The sequence below is a fragment of the Prionailurus viverrinus genome, chromosome C1 (assembly GCF_022837055.1).
Source record: "Prionailurus viverrinus isolate Anna chromosome C1, UM_Priviv_1.0, whole genome shotgun sequence".
Taxonomy (NCBI): domain Eukaryota; kingdom Metazoa; phylum Chordata; class Mammalia; order Carnivora; family Felidae; genus Prionailurus; species Prionailurus viverrinus.
In genome coordinates, this window is record NC_062568.1 from 72,897,221 (window position 1) to 72,923,463 (window position 26,243).

Consider the following 26,243-nt stretch of genomic DNA (forward strand, 5'->3'; position numbering starts at 1 on the left):
GTTTAAAGTGACTTCAGATAACCAAAGCACAAATTCTAAAAGGCATACAGATATGTGCACAATTACCTATTGAGAGGTATTCTAAATAAATGTAGAATTAATACCACAAACATATTTGTTTTATTGACACTATAAAAAGCAATAATTACCTGGTTAATTCATGTACAATAAATTGACAGTTAAGTCATGTACCGTAAATATAACAGGCCAAAGATATGTTCATGCCATTTGCTACACTTAATATCAACTGAAGTTTAAAATTTTTGAGGTGAATAAGTAATACAATTTTGAAAGATATTTGAGAAGAACAGCTACAAAATACAAAGGTACTCAGAATACTTCATAAATATCTGTCTCAAAAACATCAAAGTGCAATTTGCTGAGGCAAATGCTCTTTAAATTAATAGCAGCTGACTTTGCATCATAAAGCAATACAAAGGCTACTGCCTGTAACAACCTATCCAGACTAGCAAGGAATTCAAAATTTACATAAAGTGACAGCTGAAAACATAACAGAGTCTATCTTCACTGTCTACATTAAATTTACATTTATGCAGCATATTTTTTTAAAAAGGTATAAAATGTGCAAGTCTACAGAATATATGATATGTGGGGTTTATCTGTTTGCTTATGATTTTTCTGGAAACAAATGTCATGCTAATTATTTACTTTATTTCATTTCAACTTCATTTTCCTGTAAAGTGTATAACTAAACATTGGAACTCAGCCTCTAAACCTGGTAACAAGTGAAGAATTCCCTGACGCATATTTCCTGTTAATTTGTGCATGCATGCTTTACTGAATACAAGGTATGAAACAATTCAAGCTGTCAAATGTTCTGTGTTTCTTGGTCCTATGATGAAGTAGTTCTCTTCAGTTTATTGTAGAAAAAAGTCCCACAGAAAAGTATATATAACACTGATGGTTACCAAATAGCCATCCCCAGATTTAAGATGGGAATATCTTAAAATAAAAGATCCTATCATAAAGATCTTACATGTTATATAAAGATCTATAATGAAAGGCATAAAAGCACCATCCCTGGCTCCGTAATAAAATGAAATGATGACTTTGGGTCAGGATTTTGCCTCTCTGTGCTTCATTGTCTTTATTTATAACATATTTCCTGTCCTATTCAGCTCGCAAAATATTGTAAAGGCTTAAGCAAGATAAAGAATGAGAACATTTTTAAAAGAAAATATAAAGAATATTATAATAAAAAATCTGAAATCGCTTAACTTTAAATATTAAAATGTCTAAGATAAGACATTTCCTAATAAGAGCCTAACAGTTAATGTTATTCAGAATTTAATATAAATTTTAGCTGTAATAGAAAGTCAAAATCATATCTTATTGCCATTTCAAGCATTACTCAAATGATTCTAATTTCATAGCCTGAATGAGCTATATATCAAGTCATTAGCACTGAGAGAAGTCTAATCCCACGATTCTAACTGATAAAACTAAGTTGTTGTGTGATTTTTTTCATTTATATTTCAAGTTTCGAATTCTATCTCTACTTTGAAAACACCTGCCTCCACCTTGACAATGCACTAAATTTTATCATTCATTGAGCCATATCTGCCGGCACTTGCATAATGGTAATCTCATATACTGTATTCCAATACTCTTCATGAGAACAAAACTGATGGGAGCAGAAGGATGGTACAAAACACACAGTAACACTAACCAACATAAGCACAGTTGGTAGCCCAGGTTTATTTAAGAGAATCAGCATCTGTATTATGTTTTTATTCCAGTAAGCCTCTATTTATTTGCAAACACTTCTCAGTTTCTGAAGCCAAATCCAAGTTCTGCAATATCCCTGTCTTGCCAAACCAATGTGGAGCATGACTAACTTGCATAAAATACAGGCTCTTCTATCTGAAAACACAGCCCCTTTCCTAATTGTTTCAGTATCTTTTGAGCACAGTTCCTTCTCTCTTTAAAAGTACTTCTCTAGGTGGGAGTACTTTTAAGAGAAAGCCATCAAGTACCATCTTGCTAGTCAGATTGCCTTTCTTTTTCTTCTTGCCCACCAATCATGATATCCATCAGATATTCTATGATGCGTTACAGGATTTTTGTCTGAAGATATATACCATCTTCCTATCTTTATCAAAAACATATTTCAAATATAAAACAATCTAGATAAAGCTTAGGAGTTGGTAAATATGTTTTTAAACAAGGAGAAAGAGTTTTTTGTTTTAAAATTCGGAGGTTATCACTTCCATGGAGAATCTAGTTTAGTTGCTATTAGACATATTTTTATCTGTACTCATTTATTTTATTTCATAAAAATTGCATAATAGGTGCAAATTTATTCATTCTATTTTGTGAGGCTATATGTGAGGCTGCCAAAGCATCCTGGGAACTAGTGTAAGACTGCTGGTAGTGCTCCCAGAAGGTTCAGGCACCAACGTACCTCAAATGTTTTAAATAGCTATGCAGGAGCTTCTGTGAGCTGATGACTGGACAAATTTGCAGAACTGGTTTACAGACTAATAAATCTAATGTGTAAGCACTGAAAATAAAATGCGCTGCATTAGCCACAGGTATGATTGACAGGAAGACTGATCTTTGTATGAAGGAAGGTTAAAAATTAAAATGACCTAGAGGGATCTACCCATAGCTTAAACAAAGGATCCACTCTAAAAATCATACCACACTGGAAGATATACCATGAGACAGAGAAGCAAAGATAATGTTAAATGAATGCCTATGGGGGAAAAATGGAATAGAAGCAAAAAAAGAAAAACAAAAAACAAAACCAAAAGGCCCTCACTGGCATTTAAACCAAGGAAAGTTTGAATATTCATAACATAAAATTTGACTATTAGGAGGCAACCTAGCATGAGATCTAAAATTATATATTGCAGAGTTATAATGCCATGAGTTGGATCTGAGTCCAACACTCACTAATTGTATGGCTTAATTCAAGTTATTTAAATCTTCTGTGCCTCTGTTTTTCTATTCAGAAAATATGAACAATAATAGCTACCTCACAGCCTATGATGAGTATTGAATTAATTAATACATGCAAAACTCTTATAAGAGTGCCTGGAACTTAGGAGGTTCTCAATATACATTACCGATTATTAGTAGTAACAGTAAAATTATTATCAACATGAACATCATCAAGAAAATGAGAAAAAGAGTAAGAATTCTCTGCCCACCTTTCCAGAAGTAGTGTATACTCTGTGTGTATTCAGGGTGTCGGGGGACAAGATGAACATCACAAATATATTTAATATTACTATCTATGAGTATTACAAATTACAATATTTTAAATTTAATAATTCAAAATATATTTAGAAGAGTTTCTGATGGAGATGAATTACACAGGATTTTGCAATTGTCAAAACTCATTGAACTCTACACTTGAGATTTGTGCATTTCATTCTGGGTAAATTACATATATATTTTTAAGGCAAAAACAAAATGTTTATGTACCAATCATTTGATTCCCTGATTAATACTTTTCTGACCACTTTCCTACCATTGTTTTCTCTATGGTAGTGACTTGGGTCTCAGGCTGTTCCTTACAAATACCTTGCCTCTGGGAGTATGCATATGCTATTTTCTCTGTTCACTGATGTGGTTGGTCATGGCTGCCTGCTCTTATTTCCTTCAGATCTTACTTCCCCCTGCTCAAATGTCAAATCTTGGTGAGCTTTCCTATCAACCCATTTAAAATAACACACACAACTTAGTCACTCTGGATTTCTTACCTCATTTAATCTTTCTCCTTTGTACCTCTTATCCCCAAACATATATAAAAAAATTAGTTTTTAAATTTGTTTATTGTCTGTCCCTCCTTATTAAATAGTAAGATATATGAGAACAAGAATTCATATCTCTTATATACCCCCATTCTCCCTCAAATATTTTTATGTTTTTAGAACTCCAGCACTGGCTGTTATGGGCTGAATTTTGCCAAGACAGAATTTGTATGTGAAGTCCTAATCTCCAAGATTTTAGAATGTGACTGTATTTGGAGATACAGTCTTTTAAAAGGTAATTAAGGTAAAATGAGGTCATATGCATTGTCCCTAATCCAAATCATCCTTACAAGAAGAGGCGATTAGTACACAATCAGAGGAAAGACCATGTGAAGACAGAGAAGGCAGCCACCTATATGCCACAGAGAAAGACCTCAGAATGAAATTAGATCTGGTAACACACTGATTTTGGACTTCTAAAATCTGTGAGAGAATAAATTGCTGTGTGTAAGCAACCCAATCTGTGATACTTTGTTATGGCAGCCTTATCAATAATACCCAGGTTAAAAATCCAACTCTTCCCTATTCCACTCCTAACATGCAAATAGACGAACATCACCGGAAAGAACCTCCTCAGAATATGCTGCCTGTTCTCATTTTAACTCTATAAACTCATGTCACACTACAAGTAGACTCTCTGTGCTTTGCTGCAATCCTGCAACAGTTCCTACTCAAATCAATCTCCACCTTGCTTGCCTTCCTCAGACGGCCATCTCCACACTTTTTCCTCTTAGCTTATCATTACACTTGTACGCTTAGCAGAGAAGATATAAACAATAAGAAGGGTATTTTGCCTACTGCCATGTTGAATTTATAAATTTTCTTGTTCCTATTTACTTCCAACCCTAAATCTGCAAGTCCCAGGGCTAGAACAGATGACTGTCCTTTTAGGAGGGCAACACCCTCTGCTCTCACATAGGGTTTCACTGATTGCACTTGTCTCTTCTGCATCGTTTTTTCTTCTTTAATAAGTCAACGTTACCAATACGAAGATGCTACATGAATAATACTCTTAAACTAATTTGACCCCACATCCCTCTTCAGTGATTCTTCCAGCACCCTGCTTACCTTTGAAGCAAAACTTCTAGAAAGAATTATGTATAATCATTGTCTATACATCCCATATCCCTAACCTCCTATTCTCTCTTAAACCCAAAAGGCTTTAGCCCCTGCAACTATATGGAAACCTTATTTGATACAGCCAGTGTAATGGTCAAATCCAATGGTCAATCCTCAAGCACCATTTTACATAACTTCTAAGCAGCATTTGACATAGCGTGGTTAAAAACCTTGTGCTCTTTTTTGTAAATCTTCTTCTTTATGTCCAGGTGTAGAATTTAATGATTCATCACTTGCATACAATACCCAGTGCTGATCACAAGTGCCCGCCTTAACATCCATCACCTGTTTAACCCATCCCCTGCCCATGTCCCCTTCAGTAACCATCAGTTTGTTCTCTATAGTTAAAAGTCTGCTTCTTGGTTTGCCTCTTTTATTTCCCCTTATGTTCATTTGTTTTCTTTCTTAAATTCCACATATGAGTGAAATCATATAGTATTTGTCTTTCTCTGATTTATTTTGCTTAGTATAATACTCTGTAGCTCCATCCACATCATTACAAATGGCAAGATTTGTACACATACCACAACTTTTTATCCAATCATCACTCTTTCCATAACTTGGCTAATGTTGATAATGCTGCTACAAACATTGAGGTGATGTATCCCTTCAAATTAGTATTTTTGTATCCTTTGGGTAAATACCTAGTAGAGTAATTGCTGGATTGTAGGGTAGTACTATTTTTAACTTTTTGAGGAACCACCATACTGCTTTCCAGAGTGGCTGCACCAGTTTGCAATCCCACCGACAGTATAAGAGGGTTCCCCTTTCTCCAAATCCTTGACAACACTTGTTTCCCGTGGAACTCTCTCTCTTTTCTTTTCTTTTTTTTAATTTATTATTTGATCATGCAGCAAATTCCATTGGCTCTGCTTTCAGACTTGACTCACTTCTTACCAATTCCACTGTTGCCACCAAGCCACCACTCCTAACTCCCTTTTAAAAATACAGCTTTATTGAGATAGAGCGTATAGACAATATAATTCACTAATTTAAAGTGTACAATGCAATGGCTTGTAGTACAGTCACAGAGCTATGCACAATTTTAGAACACTTCTGTTACTCCAAAAGAAAACAGTTCCCCTTTGCTATAATCTCCTAATGTTCTCATGGACTCTAGCCCTAGGTAACCACTAATCTAATTTCTGTCTATGTAGAGTTATCCATTCTGAACAGCTCTGTTTGAATACGGCGGTGTTTGGTACAGACACCTACGTTACCAACCTACCCAAGTCACAGCCTACCTGGTCTCAGGTTACAGTGTTGCTGTCTTAGTCCATTCAGCCACCTATGGCCACACCACTGTGGCCCACAAAACTAAAGTGGGTCATGTTTTCTTATTTTCAGGCCATCTGCAGTCTGACAATGGTATGTCTTTTGTCACAAAGCCCACCCAAAAATGGAATGATAATCATGGTATCGGATGGATTTTCTACACTTCCTACCATTCAAAGTTTTTTTGCTGACTGTTGCAATGACGTCCTCAAAAATGACTGAAAAAAAGATACCTAACCCACCTTCTAATCAACTCCCGGTCCACCCACCTGAGCAAGGCAGTTGGCTTACTAAATTTGGCCTTTCCCCAAAAAGGGGTCTTTTATTGACCACCTACTAATGAAAGGGGTAGGAAATTCCATAAAACCATTCTGAAAATACGGGATTCCACCCAGTCCATGGTGCATTTTTTTTTTTTTTGGCCGTAGTAAGAACCCCAAGCCAGCCTGACTAGTATACCTTTAGGTAACAGCCCAGACAAAAGGGGACTAGAGTATTCAAATTTAATTCTGGGTCATCTTCCTCTTGATCAACATGGTGCCAGAGCATAGGGCAAGAAGCTCTTTGTTGTGTATACTGCTAACTGAATGCCCCTACAGTGGCGCATGTGAGCCAACATGAAGGGAATCTGTAATTTTGTAAAAATATCTTCTTCCTTTTTACATTTACCTCTTCCATATGAAAGGTCTGGATCAGAGTAGGAGATAATTGAAAACAGAGATGCAGCTATATTTATTGAGCTAAGACACACCAAATTTCATGGCTTTCAAGGGAGATTAACAACCTTGACACCTGGGGAGAAAACAGATTGCATTCCAAGAGATGGAGGAAAGGGGTGGAGATAGTTCACGTTCTCCCTGTCACCTCAATACAGCCTCAGATCCTGGCAAAATAATCACATGGCCTGCTCGAGTGAACCAGCTATTGTGGCTGGCAGTCTGACTGCTATTACATTTGTCACCTAAACCTCGATAATTTCTCAAGAGTAGAACTGATTTATAGTCTTTTGTAGGTTTGAATTTTAATATAAGCATGTATTACTTTCGGCATAAAACTATTAACCTAGTTAGAAAAATTTAAGTATTTCTTTAATTTATCCTACAGTTACAATTGAGTGCCTACACAGATGCCGTCAATGTGCTTGGCATGAAAGATAAAAGATATAGAAAGACATAAGCCTTGCCTTCTGGTTTGGGACCCAGTAGGGGAGTCACAGAAGACTACTGGAGTAGAGATAAGAATGGAGATATGTGAAACATTAGGAATGATTACAATATGTGAAACTCATTTTAATGTAGTTATTATATGTAATTATTAATGTGAGACAATGCAGCAAAAAAATGGAATTATTGAGCATAGAGAGATTGAAAGAAGAGTGAAACTCTATACAGAATATTTATAAGGCAGATGCCACTTGTTAAGACAGTCTGTTACACACTGGTCTTTTTAGTCATGGTTGGGTATAGGAATATACATTTTATGAAAATGTTACAAATGTCAAAGCCTAAAATATATCTTAATGAGACTTAACAAGCAATAGATTATCATTAAAACATAATGAAATTAAGTCTTCATAAAGAAAGCTTGTAAAAAGTATATATGACCTTCAAAAAGATAATGAAATTCAATAGTTTTAAAAAGTGTATTCGTCAACCTAAAAATTGTTCATCATTTATTTGTTTCAAATATTTAATGACAGCTCAGTATTCATCTTATAAAATGGCATACCAGTAGTTTAACCTTGTTCATTAATAGTTACCAAGAGGGAAAAACAGGAATCCAAAATGTTCAACTGGATATAAAACCTAGAGATTTAAGACAACAGTAGAGCATTTAGACAGTTCCCAGCAGACATCTGCCACTGAGCTGGCCATCTTCTGCCATAAATCACATGATTAAAAAGAAAATAAATGTTTCCACTGAGATATCAAACCATTAGAAAACCTTAACCTCAGCTTCCTAGCTGGCCTTAAGGCTTTTCAATTCTTCATAACCAAAGGTGTAAGGAATGAATTACAAGTGTTCCTTATTTGAAATGGGGAGCATACAGAGGCTATTTCTTCTCTAGGCTTTCTTTCCAAAACAGAGGCAGTTATTTGTAGAATATAATGAAAAATAATATTAAATTATCTTTAAATTTATATCAGAATCACTCTGCTCCAGCTAGCAATTAGTGGGATACAAAAAAAAAAGGGGGAGTCAAAGAAAAGCCCAGAACTCTAGGGCACAAAAGGACCCTAGCAGCACAAAGGAAAAGAGATTTGACCACAGAAAACTCTAGAAAATTGGTTAGAGCTTTCTGAAATTTTACCTTAGAGCTGCACAAATGTAAATAAAATTTTATTTGCCTGCTTGAATATTTTAATATAGTGAATTTTTAAGCGTAATTGATATGTGAAAGAAATGCCCACTCTTTCCAAAAATAACAGGTAAAATATTCAGTCCTCCACTCCAAGGGAAAAAAAAAAGTCCACTGTAATAAAGCTACCATATACTTAGTTATTACTTTGATTTGCAACTTCAGTTTATGTTTTGTTTATTTCCTGCAACCTTCCTGGCAAAGTTATTAACCATAAATTAAGGGCTTTAAAAGACAGGCAATTAGAGGGAAGACATAAATAAAGAATTAAAAATCAGAATATTGATTAATTAGTCTCCAATTAATTAACAGTAAAGTAAAATTAGTAGATACCCAAAGAATGAAAATTCGTATTCGTATCAGCAATGCAATCTTGTCTTATCAAATTGCTGAAGAGTGTAACTTGTTAATCAACATAAAGGAATCTAATATAATGGAGTATATAATCCAATAACAGAAAACATAGAAGTATTATAAATTAGGGAAATTTCCCAAAAACACATGATAAAGGGAAAGATATAACTTTTTTCAAGATATAAAAGTTGGGTAGAGATTACCATTAATGTACAAGCAAATGAACAAGCAGACCAAAAACAAAGCAACATTTTCCTTGTCTTCAAACTACCTATTAATTCAATTAAGGATTGTGCTAACTGGAGAACTGTACATAAAAAGTAAATACTGGTTTTGACAAAATTATATATTAGCAAAGGTGGGATGAAGTAGGTCCTTTTTTACTTTGTGGGTAATGTAAAATGATAGAAACTTCTTGGGAAAAGTGTGGTTTATTAGAAATAAGGATAACTCTATTAGCTATTTTCTTAAAAATAATCATATACTTTGAACCAATAATTTCTCTACTGGAAAACTCTCTTTAAAAGCCCTAAAGAAGAGAAAACACTTTATACAGGGAGATGGTATCACATCATTGTTTATTAAAAGGAGTTCAAAACAGATATGTAACTAATTGACAGAATATTATGCTGCTGTTAGAAACTTATGCAATTTTGTAAGAACATGAAAAAAGCTTATATGATACTTGTAAAATTCAACAATTTAACATACACACTTGTTTATAGACTATAATCACAACTTTTTTTTTTTACCTTTTTCTTATAAAAGTACTAGAAAGAACAGAGGCGAATGTGTGGATTTTTTTTCATTCCTCCTATTATTTTTACTAGTTTTCAAATTATCCAGAAATAGTATATATTAACTGAATGATGGCAAAATATATGTTTTGCCTGAAAGTAAGAAAATTACCACGTAATAGTGATAAAGTATAAAATTCTTAGTGATGTGATATTTGTGCATACATATACGTGAGTGTATGAGCACACACGGAGCTATGATGAAATGTAACACAGAGAGAACAGACCCAAAGGACTGTCAAAAGAAAGTGAGAAGGAAAAGGAGGGCAGAACTCCCTATTAAAATTAAGCCTGGTTTAAGCATTCTGTTTCCAGATTTCTCTTTTTTGTTTCCAAAACTGTCTACTGTTACAGAATCTATGTGGCTTTGGAAAGATAAAAGTTAGCCCCCACATAAAATTCTATTAAAACTCTACATTCCTTTCAAGAAACTAGCTAACTTTCCAAACCTGAGTATCATGCAGGACTCAGGAACTATCTTTTTTGGTTGCATTTGTGGTTTTTATTCCAAATAAATACCTTCCTAAAACCATCAGGACCAGTATTTAAAAGCAATGATTGAAATTGGGGAAGACTACTCATTTCTTTTTTTTTTTCTTTTCAAATTTTTATTTAAATTCTAGTTAATTAACATACAGTGGAATATTGGTTTCAGGAGTAGAATTCAGTGGTCAATCACTTATGTACAATATACAGTGCTCATCATAATAAGTGCCCTCCTTAATACCAATCAGCCATCTAGCCCATTTCCCACCCACATCCCTCCATCAACCTTCAGTATGTTTTCTATCTTACAGAGCCTTTCATGGGTTGTTTCCCTCTCTCTTTTTCTCTGTCCCATATGTTCATCTGTTTTGTTTCTTAAATTCTACATTTGAATGAAATCAAATGGTATTTCCCTTTCTATGACTTATTTCACCTAGCATAATACACTCTACAACTACATCATTGGAAATGGTAAGATTTCATTCTTTGTGATGGCTAATATTCCAATGTGTACATATACCACACATTCTTTATCAATTCATCAGTTGAAGGACATTTGGGCTCTTTCCATAGTTTGCCTATTGTTGACAGTGTTGCTGTAAACATTGGGGTGCATGTATCCTTTCAAATCTGTATTTTTGTATTCTTTGGGAAAATACCTAGTAGTAAAATCATTGCATTGTAGGGTAGTGCTATTTTTAACTATCTGAGGAAACTCCATACTATTGTCCAGAGTGGTTGCACCAGTTTGCATTCCTGACACCAGTGCAAGAGGGTTTCTCCGAATCCCACCAATACCTTCTGTTTCCTGTGTTGTTAATTTTAGCCATTCTGATAGGAATGAGGTGGTATCTCATCGCGGTTTTGATTTTTAGTTCCCTGATGACGAGTGATATTTAGCATCTTTTCATATGTCTGTCAGCCATGTGTATGTCTTCTTTAGAAAAGTGTCTACACATGTCTTCTGCCCTTTTTATAACTGGATTCTTTGTTTTTGGGGTGTTGAGTTTGAGAAATTCTTTATAGATTTTGGATACTAACCCTTTATCAGATATGTCATTTGCAAATGTCTTCTCCCATTCCATAGGCTACCTTTCAGTTTTGTTGATTGTTTGCTTTGCTGTGCAGAAGCTTTTTATCTTGATGAGGTCCCAATAGTTCATTTTTGCTTTTGTTTCCCTTGCCTCTAAAGATGTGCTTAGTAAGAAGTTGCTGCAGCCAAGGTCAGAGAGGTTGCTGCCTGTGTCCTCCTCTAAGGATTTTGATGGTTTCCTGAAGAAGACTACTCACTTCTGGGGCGCCTGGGTGGCTCAGTCGGTTGAGCGTCCAACTTCAGCTCAGGTCGTGATCTCACGGTTCGTGAGTTCAAGCCCCGCGTCAGGCTCTGGGCTGATGGCTCAGAACCTGGAGCCTGCTTCCGATTCTGTGTCTCCCTCTCTCTCTGCCCCTCCCCCATTCATGCTCTGTCTCTCTCTGTCTCAAAAATAAATAAACATTAAAAAAAAACTAAAAAAAAAAGAAGACTACTCACTTCTAATCACTCTCACTGTTGCAACCTATATTTCCTCAAATTCAACTAAGAAGAAACAACATGAATGAATTTTATGTTGCTCATGTAAGGAAACTTTAATATATTAAAGACATACCTACTTGAGCTCCAAAAGGCTCTTCCCTTCTATATGATTTAGATTAAAATGGCATGCTAAATAAAGTGCCTGAGAACTACAATGATTGCTGCTACAGAAAAATGTGGTCTCCATCAATAGTATCCTGTAATCTGAAAAAAATCATTATTGAGTTAATGACAGAATGATTAGATTCAAAAAGCAAATTACCACAAGCAAAAACTCCCTGTTAAAAGCAAGCACCCATATTATTTGTTTCCACTGAGACAAAAAAAAATGTAAAAGATGTACTGTACAACAAATATAATCTATCCTATGGTCTGTTTTTAAATGTCTAATCTAAAAATGCTATTTTAAATGACCTTAATTCTCATTTTAATGCAATAATTAAATAATACTAAGTCTCTAGGTCACCAAAAACTGTATGTCCATTTATCAGTTTGTGCCAGTCATTGTCAATTAAATCAACTTCTGGAAATAATTTTTCTTTCAGAATTATTTACCAGAAATGAGCTATGTGGAATATGGTGGGAGGTTGGAGAACAGTGGGGAGCAGGAGAGAAATTATTACCACCCTACTTAATTTTGCCTCAATTGTTAGATATCTATTCTAGAAATAAGATTTTTGTAGTTTACAATATTGCAGTGAGAAACAATGAGTTATTAATGGACAATTTTTCTTATTACAGTTTATTTGTGAGCCAAAGTTCAAATTCTAAAAGCAAATAGTTCATAAATTTCCTGCAAAGGTTTTATAGTTTTATAGCTCAAAAAGCAAAAGTATAATGCTTCAATATCAGTAACATCTGGTTCACCCACGGGAAGATTATACTTTATGTGGCTGGATGGTTATAATGTTTTCTTTTGATTTTGATAATCCTAGTAAATACATTCTAACCACTGATTGACATCCAAACAAATCAGTGCATGTGCTCCATTATGACATGTCTTATCTATTAATTTCTGTGAAATGAAACATTGTTCAAACTGAGAAAGAAAATGCTAGTATGATTCCTCTGCTGCAAAAAAAAAAAATGCAATCAGTATAAAGATGCTCAGATGTCCCACATTCATTCAGAGCTCCACCCCAGCGCAGAACAGTATTCAACATTTTATTTTTCTTTTTGCTCCACATTTCTGGCAGATACCTACAAAGGCAGCAATCTGAATCAATGAAGCCTATTACTGATACATTGGATCTTTTTCTTTATGCCATTTTTAATTCCTGGTTATTCCCACTCTTCTCATTTCATTCAATTATATTTTTCTTTGATCATATTTAAATCTTATTTCTCTTCACCATATTTTTAGATTCATTTTTCACTCATCTCATTTCCTCTCCATAGTCTCCTCCTTTTTTTTTAACTTCTAAAAATCACCTAACCAGGAATTTTCACTTCAATTTGAAATCGGCTCTGTGGGATATATCATCAGATGTTTCTTCCATTCTTTCCCCAACTTTCCAGTTCTTGTCTTCCTCTTCTGTGGAGATGACACCATCTCCCCTGGCTATCCCAAAGTTCCCCCATCATCTCCACTTGCCATTTTACAGAAACTCCTTTTCTCTTATTCCAGGCCTGACTGTATATTCTCAGTTCCTTCTTCAAACCAAACCAAAATGGTAATTTTAACACCTAAGAAAGCTGTGTTTATAGTCATGGGCCAATCAAGTGCGAGTACTGAGATGCTGAAATAACAGCACAGGTATCACAACAATAAATATTTGTACCAAAGAGGCAGAAATACATAAAGTGTTGGGGTGTTTTGTTTTATTTCTTTTTCTCTAAACTTCATCACAATATAGTATGGTTAGGAGTATTACACAGACTTTAAGTCTTCACATACACCACCGTTTCATTTGGAGATACTGCAGAGATTAATTTGCCCAGGCTAACCCCAGTTGTTCCCATGTTTACAAAATGGCAATAAGAACAATACCCGCTTGTAAGTTCATGGTAAAGTTACGTACATAGAATGAGAATCAGAGGAAATGGGACACAGTAACTAATCAGTACATGTTAGCTATCACTATTATTGTGATCGATATTATGAACAAAATAATTTGTTAATACAACTCAAAAAGAGAGAAGCATTTAAGATTTATTCAAATAGAAGCTATTTATTTCTCTCATTTGGCAACGTGAAGTACCTATATGCTTCCAACCCTTTGCTAGATGCGGGACAACTTACTTCACTGAGCTTATCATACAGCAATTCCAGATAAAATCAAAGACCTGTTCAAGATTAAGATTTCTGGGGCCAGCGCCACTGTTAAGAGTATTGATGCCTTGACTCACTTCCAGTGGCCTGCCTCACGGCCCACGGGCTTTGCTGTTGCCCCACAGAACTGCTTCCATTACAGTCCTTCACCAAATGAAGCCAGTGTCCACAACACTGGCTCCTCATATCACTCAGGCCTGTGCCAAAGACGTAAAATTTGGTGTGAATGCCCAAGCTTCAAGGTGTAGACCTTTTACCAGATGTTGTAGCCATTGCTGTGGGGCCAAAGGGAAGAACAGTGATTACTGAACAGAGTTGGGGAAATCCCAGAGTAAAAAAAGATGGTGTGACTGTTGCAAAGTCCATTGATTTAAAAGGTAAATATAAAAATACTGGTGCTAAATTTGTTCAGGATTTTGCCGATAACACAATTGAAGAGGCTGGAGGTGGCACTACTGCTGCTAGTGTCCTGGCACGCTCTATTGCCAAAGAAGTCTTCGAGAAGATTAGCAAAGGTGCTAATCCTATGGAAATCAGGAGAGGTGTCATGTCAGCTGTTAATGCTGTAATTGCTAAACTAAGAAGCAGTCTAAATCCGTGAATACCCCTGAAGAAATTGCTCAGATTGCTATGATTTCTGCAAATGGAGACAAAGGAATTGGCAACATCGTTTCTGATGCAATGAAAAGGTTTGGAAGAAAGGGTGTCATTATAGTAATGGATGGAAAAACACTAAAGGATGAATTAGAAATTACTGAAGGCATGAAGTTTGATCGAGGTTATATTTCTCTAAACTTTGTTAGTACATAAAAAGGCCAGAAATGTAAATTCTAAGATGCCTATGTTGTATTGAGCAAAAAGAAAATTTCCAATGTTCAGTCCATCGTACCTGCTCTTGAAATTGCCAACGCTCATCATAAGCCTTTGGTCATAAGATGCTGAAGAAGTTAATGGAGAAGCTCTGAGGATACTGGTTTTGAATAAGCTAAAAGTTGGTCTTCAGGTTGTAGCAAGTCAAAGTTTCAGGTTTTGGTGACAATAGAAAGAACCAGCTTAAAGATGTGGCTGTTGCTACTGATGGTGCAGTGTTGGGAGAAGAAGGATTGCCTCTAAATCTTAAAGATGTTCATCCTCACAACATAGGAAAATTAGGAGAGGTCATCATGACGAAAGATGACAAGGCTCACAATAAAAAACGTATTCAAGAAATCACTGAGCAGTTAGATAGCACAACTAGTGAATATGAAAGGGAAGAACTGAGTGAATATCTGACAAAACTCTCAGATGGAGCAGGTGTGCTGAAGGTTGGTGAGACAAATGATGTTGAAGCGAGTGGAAAGAAGGAATTACAGATGCCCTCAATGCTACACGAGCTGCTGTTGAAGAAGGCACTGTTCTGGGAGAGGGTTGTGCCCTGCTTCAGTGCATTCCAGCCTTGCATTCCATAACTCCAGCTAACGAAGATCAGAAAATTGGTACAGACATTATTAAGAGAATACTCAAAATTCCCGCAATGACCATTTCTGAAAATGCAGGTGTTGAAGGACCACTGATAGTTGCGAAAACTACGCAAAAGTTCCTCAGAAGTTGGTTATAATGCTATGCATGGAGATTTTGTGAATATGGTTGAAAAAGGAATCGCTGATCCAACTATGGTTGTTAAAACTGCTTTACTGAAGGCTGCTGCGGTGGCCTCTCAGTTCACTACAGCGGAAGTTGTGGTCACCGGAATTCCTAAAGAGAAGGACCCTGGAATGGGCAGAATGGGTGGAAGGGGAGGTAGTGTGGGAGGTGGCATGTTCTAATTCCTAGAATAGTGCTTTACCATCATGAATGAACTGTGAGAGGGCACTCAAGGCAGAGGTCCTCAACAATAACTTCAAAAAAGTCAGATGAAGGAAATGACCGGAGAAAAGGCTCGCTGTTATTTAAGAAAATCACTATAACCATCAGTTACTGGTTTCAGTTGACAACAATGTAATGGTTTACCGCAGTCATTGTCCATGCTTCTGGATAATTTATTTTGTATTTTTGAATAAAAAGACATTTGTACATTCCCGATAACTGAGTGTCAGAGCTATGTACCAATGCACCGCTTTCAACTTAAATCACTGAGGCATTTTTACTACCATTCTGTTAAAAGCAGGATTTTGGTGCTTGCCATCACCCCATCACCAGATGAAAAGTTAAGAAACAGCCTTTCTGTAGAGAGTAAGAATAATTGTGTACAAAGTAGAGAAATATCCAATTATGTGACAACTTTTCTGTAAAAAAATATTTAAAGTTTTAAAAGAAAGTACTGATTTTATTTTTATTTTGTTCTTTATGCATTTCATCACTTTTTTTATACTTTGAAAAACTAAGTTTACTATAAAAAAAATACGAGTATGCATAAATTTGCTGGTAGACTGATGATCCAAAGGCTCCTGCGGGACACACAGGTGGAGCCGCCAAGGCAGGTGAGTATAAGAAACGAATTTCAGGAGAGGGAAAGCTGGGGAGTCAGCAAACCAGCGTTAACTAAAGCCATGGAAGTTGGACAAATGTGTTCAGTGAGAGTGTGAGTGTGAGGGGAAGAAAAAAGAGGGTGCCACAAAGAACCTTATAGAGTACCAATTTAAAAGAAAGGTAAGCCCACAGGTAAGAATGGGCAAGGGCTATCCGGGGAAGAAAGAAAAACAAAAACAAAAACAGGAGCACACAACATGGTAAATTCCAACAGAAAGAATGTTTTAAAAGAGAGGAAGTGATCAATGGTACAAACTTATGCCAAGAGATCAAAAACATATGTTCTCTAGACAGCCCCAGAACTAATTTTTGTGGCCTTAGAAAGAACAATTTCAGACAAACAGAAAAAGCAAGTGCCCGGTATGTTCTGGCGTGAGTGGAGGATGCAGATTTAAGACTGAGAATATACGTATTCTGGGAAACGTCTAGCTATGAGTAGAGACAAGAGTTCCAGGGTAGGTGAAAGTGGAATAAAGGGAGGATTTGTGCACGGATGCAGGTTTGTTTATAAGGGGAACGATCCTTTGACATGTCTAATGCCAATGGGAAGAAATCAGGAAATCAGGGGAGAGGAAGAAGGCTAAAGATGCAGAAGAAAGAAAATACTTCTTTGAGTCAGGGCTTTTAGAACATACACAGGTACAAGATTCAGAACATGAGTGAAGGCTTTGGCTTAAAGAGGAAGAAGCATCACAAGGGAAGAATGAAAGAATGTGTGGGTAGTGGTAAATTAGCAGGAGCTTCCTGGCTCACGGAGGCTGTTTTCCCTGTATGTCAGCAGTTAAGAAAGAAGAAAGGAGAGTAGAGCATAGTAAAGTAGAAAAGCTTTTATATAAAACTGAGGAGAATGGGGGAGCCTGGGTGGCTCAGTTGGTTAAGTGTCCGACTTCAGTTCAGGTCACGATCTCAGGGTTTGTGAGTTCCAGCCCCCTGTTGGGCTCTGTGCTGACAGCTCTGAGCCCGGAGCCTGCTTCGGATTCTGTGTCTCCCTCTCTCTCTGACCCTCCACCACTCGCGCTCTCTCTGTCTCTCTCTCTCAAAAATAAATAAACTTAAAAAAAGAGAACTGTGGAAAATGGAAGACAAATTTCTAGAAAAATACATAAAAGTTGCATCTCAGAGTGGAGGGCTCAGCTGAGGTCATCATCCCAGATTTTTGCCCCATCTCCTTGGTGGGCAGCACCTCCTCTGACGCCCTCCCAGAGGACTTCGGCACGCCTCCCTCGCTCTTCCTTTTTACTTTTACCTTCCAAGAAGAGGATTAACTCCAGGTGGTGAGGATTTCATGTTGCATTTTCCATCTTTTTTAAAGAAAGTATATCAATTTAAAAGTGAGATTGTTTTAAGCATGACCAAATCAGATATAATACTGTCTGATTCAAATCTCAATGAACTTTTAGTCAGCATGGCTTGAATGTGCTGAAAATGACTTAATGATGATGCATCTTACCAAACCTTTGCACTCATACCTGTAGACACAGCGAGGGAGGAAAACACAGTGAAGGAAGTAGAAACCCCAAGAATTTCACTCTAAACTAGCTGCATGTTGCTAGGAAAAATATTGCTTGTGGTCATGACCAATATGTATAAATGTTCAAGTGGCACTCTTTATTTTTCTGTCTCCCTCCTCCCTTCCTCTCCTTCAGCTGGACCCTTCTGTTTCCAAGATACCTTCTAGTCTGAGTCTTTGCTGCTCAATTGGGTGTCTCCAGTACTGACTGAGGTTGCCTGGCAACATGACCAATAGAACATTCACCAGCCTGTGTGGCAGCTCTATTTTTTGGTTCGCAGGTGGGGGATTTGGATAGAACTGTATGAGGTTTCCGCTTTGCAATTCTGTTTGATTTCAGTGAGCATCTAATGAAGTTTATTACTTACAATATCATTATTATAGTTTATTGCATTATTCAGCATTGTACAGAGGTTTTTATTTGTCATCATAATTGTTAATACTTCCAGCAAATTTATAAGATTGGAACTGTGCTTCAAAATACTTAATTACTTTTTGGAAGCTTATTAGCATAAAGACAAAATTTTTTTTAAATATTAAAAACCAAAAGGTTATTGACAGGGAGAGAAGTACGGGGAACTATCTTGGTCTGGGTAGTAGTAACACAAGTGTATAGCTATGTAAAAAGTACAGATATATCAATCTGTATACTTAATATTAGTGCACTTTGCACACTTTAATATACATACGGCATTTTTTGAGAGTTTTAAAAAGTAGTGACAAGATGAATAAATATACATACGCATATAGAAACAGAGGCTATATAAGCTTGATACATTTTAGTTTGGGAATAAAAATAATCTCCAGGCTTTTATCACGGAACATAGTATCTTCTTAAAGACTGGGCATCGCTACTGCATTTAATCACTTTAACAATAGAGACTATTTGGCCATATGGCAACCATGCTTTAACTAATAACTTGCTATTTATAGAAAAGGAGCTTTAACTGTCAATTCAGATGGGCAAATTGAGGAGAGCAGACAGCACTAATAGCCACACACTGCAAACGATTTGGTATTTGCTTCAGCCACACTGGAACGAAGCGGAATGCCTCAGATACAAAGATCACGTCCAGAAATTTATCTCAAGAAGACACTTCATGCACAAAGTCATAGATATGCCTTGCTAGTCTGGTTTCTGAAGTGTCTAAGACCAATAACATCCTACAACATAATGTGTACAGAAAAATAGATTTGCAAAATGTAACAAAGTTTAAAAGAGAGGTCTGGGGCACCTGGGTGGCTCAGTCAGCCGAGCATCAGACTCTTGATTTTGGCTCAGGTCATGATCTCACACTTTCCTGGGTTGGGGTCCTGTGTTAGGCTCTGTGCTGGTATCAGGGAGCCTGCTTGAGATTCTTTCCCTCTCTCTCTGCCTCTCCCCTGCTCACACTCTCTGGTTCTCTCTCAAAAGAAATAAATAAACTTAACAAAATAATGAAAAGTCAAATAAAACAGAGGTCCTTAGTCACTTCATTTCCTTGCATTTTATTTATAACATTTTATTGTACAATCTCCATGTTACAGAATGTGGGCATTTTTCTGTCCTTTACCCACTGGACTTTCTAAAGAGCTTAACATTGAGGGGCCTCCTGGATGGCTCAGTTGGTTAAGCCTCGAACTTCAGCTCAGGTCATGATTTCATGGTTCACGGGTTTGAGCCCCTCATTGGGCTCAGTGCTGACAGCTGGAGCCTGCTTCAGATTCTGTGTCTCCCTCTCTGCCCTTCCCCTGCTCATGCTCTCTCTCTCTCTCTCAAAAATAAATAAACATTAAAAAAAATTTTTAAGAGTTTAGCATTGAAATTATGCAATTTTTCAAAGTACTTTCACACTGTTCTTGTTTCATTTGACCCTCATCATGCCCTTAATATATATTGCCCACTTTATAAATGAGCAATCTAAGGCACAGAGAATTTAAGTGACTTTCCCAAAGTGACACACTTTCTCTAAGCAAGCAATCTCCACAACCAGAACCAGAAGCCGGTTTTCTAAATACAACACCATGTTGTTGTTCAATTAATACCTATTTTTCATTTCAGAACTGGCAAAACGTCACAACAAAGCCAGTTCCTATAAAAATTCAACTTCGATTCGAGTAAGTAAGTCTTTATCATTTTATTTGATGATCTTTAGGATGTTTCTTTTGACAGAGGCTATGTCTGGGGCAAGGAGAACTGCATAGAATCATGGTGCTTTAAAGCTGTCACATAGGTGGTGGAGGTCGGTTCAGCTACCTAACTGCCTTGTCAGCTGACAAAACTGATGTCCAGAGGGTTAGAATGACTTTCACAAGTTTCATAACTTTTAATGGTAGAATTCAAACTGAAAGTCATCTTATCTGTCTCTTGGTTCGACATTACATAAAGTGCTGCTATCAGAAACCTAAATTTTGAGCAATATTTCACTATGGTTCAAAGCATAAAAATGATATATTTAAAGGGTAGAAATGGAGACTCTCAATCCCATCTAAAAGATAAAGCTTCATCCAAGAAAAACAAGGTAAATTGCCTTCCTGCCCTATCAATCAGTATTAGGCTTGGATAAACTCTGTCCTCCCTTAAATAACTGAATCTAATGTTAATATAAGATGAGTAATATAAAACATACTATTTATTGATCCTTTCCTATGTGACAGACCCTTTGCATATATTATCATATTCTATCCTCACCAAAATGTTTCAAGATACTAATTACCATACCCCTTTACAACTGAGAAAGTAGAACAAGTTAGGATAAGAACCTTGGCTCAAGGTCACATAACTAGCAATTTGCAGAGCTGAGATCAGAACCCAGAGATCAACATCTCTGTTTTATGATAGAATCTGTGTATTTTAACCCACATCATCCTGCTTCAGAAATTAGATTACCAGAAAGCATTTTGCCCATCTTCTAATTGCGAGTGAGATTGCTAAGAGCCCACCAAATAGCTATCATCGTCTCCCCTACTAGGGACATATTCAGAGCCATTGTGTGTGCAGCAAAAATACTGTACACACCAGCTACTTTTGCAACAAAGAGTAATGATGCTTAGGTAGAAAATATTGGGTAGAGTTTACACAGAATTTCCTTGAAGAAAGCTAAATCAGCTGGTAGCATGCCCCTTTGCTATTACAGTATTTTTTTTTCCATTATTGTTGCATAGAATACAAATACAACTGATGGCTGTGCTCCAGTAGTCATGTTAAACCACTGGAAAACCCTTGAGGGTGAAGTCATATGACCAAGATGCTAGAACAGGACTACAGAAGGAGAGTAGATTCTCTAATGAACAAGGTACCACAATCCCAGCTCCACAATGCCAGTGGCCAGAGTTCCTTTTGCAGGAAAAAACTTGAACTTCACCTTATTTAAAACAATGAAATCTTGTTACACATAATCCGTTGAGCTTCAATTGCTCACAAAACAGTGATAGCAACAACTCACTTTTGTGTGGAAATGCTACTGAAGATAGCATTAATTTGAGATTTCTGGCTCCAGTAATTGCCGACTAAGTAATGTAAAGGAAAAAACTCATCTTGCTTTGGAACACTTGAAAAGTTGAGTTAAAATATATGTGAAAAAAATGCAGTTTTGCTTCTAATACTTTGAAAGTCGAAAGCCACCAGAGAATATTGCTCTTACCCTAACAGTAAGAAAAGGCCAGATAATCTACAAAATAATAACTTTTCTTGAGCTCATAAGAGAGCTGGAGTTGCAAGGCAAAGAGATTAACCAAATTTCAAAGGGTAACAGTCATTCTGAGGAGAGACAGGACATATGAGCCTTTTCACCTTTGATAGAACATGAGAGGAACAGGTGCTCATTATGAAAGAAGGTAAGAAGAAAATAGCTAAAATTGTAACAAATACTTGAAGGCCAGAATGGGTCACCAGAACAATATAGACACCCTGGGATCACCCAGACACAAAGGAATATGCATTCATGTGTAAGCATTTTTTTTTTCAGACGTCTACCAGCTGCTTAGCAGAAAGACTGAGGTCAAGGCAGGAGACCAGAAAAAGCACTTTGGTGTCACAAAAACACAAAATCTTTTGTGATTCCCCAGACCCTTCTCTAATGCAAAGCAAAACTTAGCCTTTTAGGACACAAAGCAGAGATCTGCTACCACTGGGGGAAGAACAGGAACCTCTTCCACCAAAGAACCCCACAGAGACAAGTAAAAGTTTGGGCGGGCAGCATGGGAGGAATGGGCAGGAATGCGGAAAGAGCCATTCTCCCAAGTTCCAGATGCGCAAGGCATGTCTAAGGTTAAGACTGGAGGAAAGGAACCCAGGACCCTCCTGCACCCACCAGGAGCACTATTCTTGGTAACAAGCAATAGCGCTCTGCCACTTGGGAGTACAAGGGTGCAACAAGAACTTTGCTATGGAAGCATGGGACACATCCTAAAAGAGGGAAGGGTAGAGAACAAACAAAAAACCCTCTGGCACTCTAGGTCCCACAGTAAGCCCAAGAAAGCAGCAGCTCTGCTTCTGGAACGTGACATCTGTGAAAAAAACAACCAATCAAGATAAATCATCAGATTAACAAAGTAAAAACAGAAAAATTGGGTGCCTGGGTGGCTCAGTCGGTTGAGCATCCGACTTCGGCTCAGGTCATGATCTTCCAGTCTGTGGGTTAGAGCCCCATGTGGGGCTCTGTGCTGACAGTTCTCGGAGCTTGGATCCTACGTCAGATTCTGTATCTCTTTCTCTTTCTGCCCCTCCCTGGCTCATGCTCTGTTTCTCTATCTCTCAAAAATAAATAAACATTAAAAAAAATTTTAAATCATCTGATAATCTCAATAGATACAAAGGAAGCATTTGATAAAATTCAAAACCCAGTTATGATTAAAAATCCCAGCAAAACAAGAGAAAAATAAATTTCTCTATCTAATGTATGATATTTATCAAAAATTAGTACAGTAAATAGCATTCTTAACAGTAAATTGGTGACAGTATTGCCTTTGACTCGGGAATAAGAGCAGAAATGTCCACTCTTCCCACTTCTTTCATTCAGCATTGCTCTGGACATTGCAGCCAATTGAATAAAATATGAAAAAGAAAAGTGTAAAGCTTGAAAAGTATTAAATAATATTATCTGTGATCAGAGAAAACATAGCTCTTTATATAGAAAATCCAAAAGAACCTATTTAAAATATTAGAATTAATAAGTGAGTTTATGATCTGCTGCAGGCAAGCTCAATATTTAAAACAAAACTCTATTAAAGGAACAAAAAGAAAATAAAATTTTAAAATTAGATAATATATAAGAATATCTGACTGCATAAAACATCTAGGACAAATTAACTACAAAGTATAAGACATATATGATTGAGACAAATTAAAAAGACCTAAACAAATGAAGTATATATACTGATTTAAAAAGTCAATCAGATTTAAAAAGTCAATATTTTAAGCATACTAATTTAATGTTCACAGATTTAAAAAGTCAATATTTTAAGCATACTAATTCTTTAAAAATATACTTAACGATAGATTGAATGCAATTCCAACTAAAATCCCAACAATTATTTTTTGTGTGTCAAACTTGACAGAGTAATTCTAAAATTTGTATGAAATAAGGCAAGGTCAAAATTCCTGGAATAAAAACATAGTGAGGGAACTTGTTTTAATAGATAATACAAATAATTTAAAAATTACAATAGTTAAAATAGTGGCTTAATTAGAAAGAAGAAATTAATAGCCCAAATAAAAGTAATAGTAGGCCCCCAAAACACAGACATATACAGCACTCAATTTATGATAAAGAGGGCATTTGAGAGCAGTGGGCAAAGAGAGGAATTTTCAGCATGATTCTGCAACAACTGGATATCCAGCTGGAATAAAAAATAGGACTTGACTTCTACCTCAAACCAGCCACAAAAATAAATTTAAAGGAAATGATCTAAATGTAAAGAGGCAAAAATATGATTATAATTAAAATTAGAAACTTTTCCTCATCAAAAACTCCATTAAGAAATTGAGAAAGTTGGGGCATCTGGGTGGCTCAACCTGTTAAGCACCCAACTCTTAATTTCAATTCAGGTTGTAATCTCACAATTCATGAGAGCTGTCAGCACAGAGCCTGCTTGGGATTCTCTCCCTCCCTCTCTCCCTCCCTCCTTCTCTCTCTCTCTCTCCTTCTCTCTCTCTCTCTCTCTCTCTCTCCCTGCCCCCCCAAAAATAAATAAATTAACTTTAAATAAAAGAAAAAAGACATTGAAAAAGCAAGTCACAGAGAAGAAAAGGTATTTGCAATATGTAATTGAAAGGGGACTCAATTCAAATACAATTAACCTCTGCATATTAACAATAAAAAAATCAACGCACTAGAAAAGTAGGCAAGACACCTGAACAGGCAATTTACAGACAATAATATCTATATGGCAATTAAACCGCATAACAAAACCACATTTTCAATAGGGAAATGTAAACTCTGTTCTCATCAGAATGGCTACAACTAAAAAGACTATACCAAGCATGGATACAGATGAAACAAAGGGAACTCTCGTACACTACTGACTACAATGTAATTAGTGTAACTACTTTGGAAAACTGTTTAACAGTATCTACTAAAATTTAAAAGTTGTACTGGATATAACTGAGCAATTTCATTACTAACAGTAATGCATGGATATGTACAGCAAAACATATTTAAAAGAATGTTCATAGCAGCACTATTCATAATTGCCCAAACCCAGAAATAGCTCAAATGTCCATCAACAATACATGGATAAATACTCTGTAGTATTTTTCTACAATGGCACACTACCTAGCAATGAAAATTAATGAATCACACAAAAACATTAATGAAACTTAGATATATAAATTCAGGAATGCATGTTGTATGACTTACATATATAGATTTAAAAAATCAAGCTAAACTAACATTTTGTATTTAGGGATGCATGATAAAATGTTAAAACTGCAATGGACAAGCAAGGAAGTGATTACGAAAGTCATGAAAAAGTTATCCTTATGGAATTGATGGAAGAGGAGTAATGTTTAGAGGCAAAACAACAGGATTTTTGAGATGCAGAAAATATTCTATTTCTTCTTTTGTAAGTTTATTTATTTATTTTGAGAGAGAGAGAGAGAGAGAGAGAGAGAGAACATCTGTGAGCAGGGGAGGGGCTGAGAGAGAGGGAGGGAGAGAATCCAAAGCAGGCTCCATGCTGTCAGTGCACAGCCTGAAAAAGAGGCTCCATCTCACAAATGGTGAGATCATGACCTGAGTTGAAATCAAGATTCAGACACTTAACTGACTGAGCCCCCTGGGTGTTCCAGAAAATATTCTATTTCTTGATATGCACAATGAAGTTACATGGGTCTTTGCTTGTAAAGTTCATTGTTTTGTGCTCGTAATGCATAAAAATTCACAGTAAACACATGGAAAATGTCAATAATTCTGGAATTAAATCTTATAAATTTAAAATTATGATAAATGAGATAGAGTTCCATGAACATAAGTAACATATATTGACAATTTACTATGTGTCAGGGACCACTGTAAGTGCTTTATCTTTCTTTTTTGTTTTTAAATTTTTTAAGTTTATTTATTTATTTTGAGAGACACAGTGATGGCACTAGTAGGAGATGGCCAGAGGCGGGTGGGGGGGGGGGGGGGAGGGAGGGAGAGAGGGAGAGAGAGAGAGAGAGAGAGAGAGAGAGAGAGAGAGAGAGAATCCCAAGCAATCTCTGTGCTGCCATCACAGAGCCCAATGCGGGGCTTGAACCCATGAACCATGAGATCATGACCTGAGCCAAAACCAAGAGCCAGACACTTAACCGACTGAGCCACCCAAGGGTCCCTGTAGGTGCTTTACCTTATTTAACTTTCACAATTATTCAGAAAACATACTACTTCTCCTATCACATTTCAAAGGTGAAGAAACTGAGGCCAGAGAGCTTACATACTTGACACACAAAAAGTCACACAGCTAAAGTCACGTAGCTAAAATCTCACATTACAAAAGTCACATGGCTAAAGATGCCTCACTCTGGGGTCTGAACCCATGCAATGGTATGGTTCTGGAGGCCAGGCTTTTAAGCAGCATATTATGCTACTTCTCCAATATAGGAAAAGAGAGATACTCTCCATGTCGGGTGTTAGTTTTTTTTTCCTTGTCAAAATTATTGTTTAGTATGATGGTAAACTAACTCTAAAATATTGGTCTTTCATGCACCCAAGATATTTAATCTTTAATTTAACACTCTATCCTTGT

The 26,243-nt window shown here is 36.5% G+C and overlaps 1 pseudogene; it reads left to right on the forward strand.

Moving 5' to 3' along the window:
• The first annotated feature begins 13,716 nt into the window (after positions 1-13,716).
• LOC125171629 (60 kDa heat shock protein, mitochondrial-like) lies at positions 13,717-15,822 on the forward strand (annotated as a pseudogene).
• Positions 15,823-26,243: the final 10,421 nt, after the last annotated feature.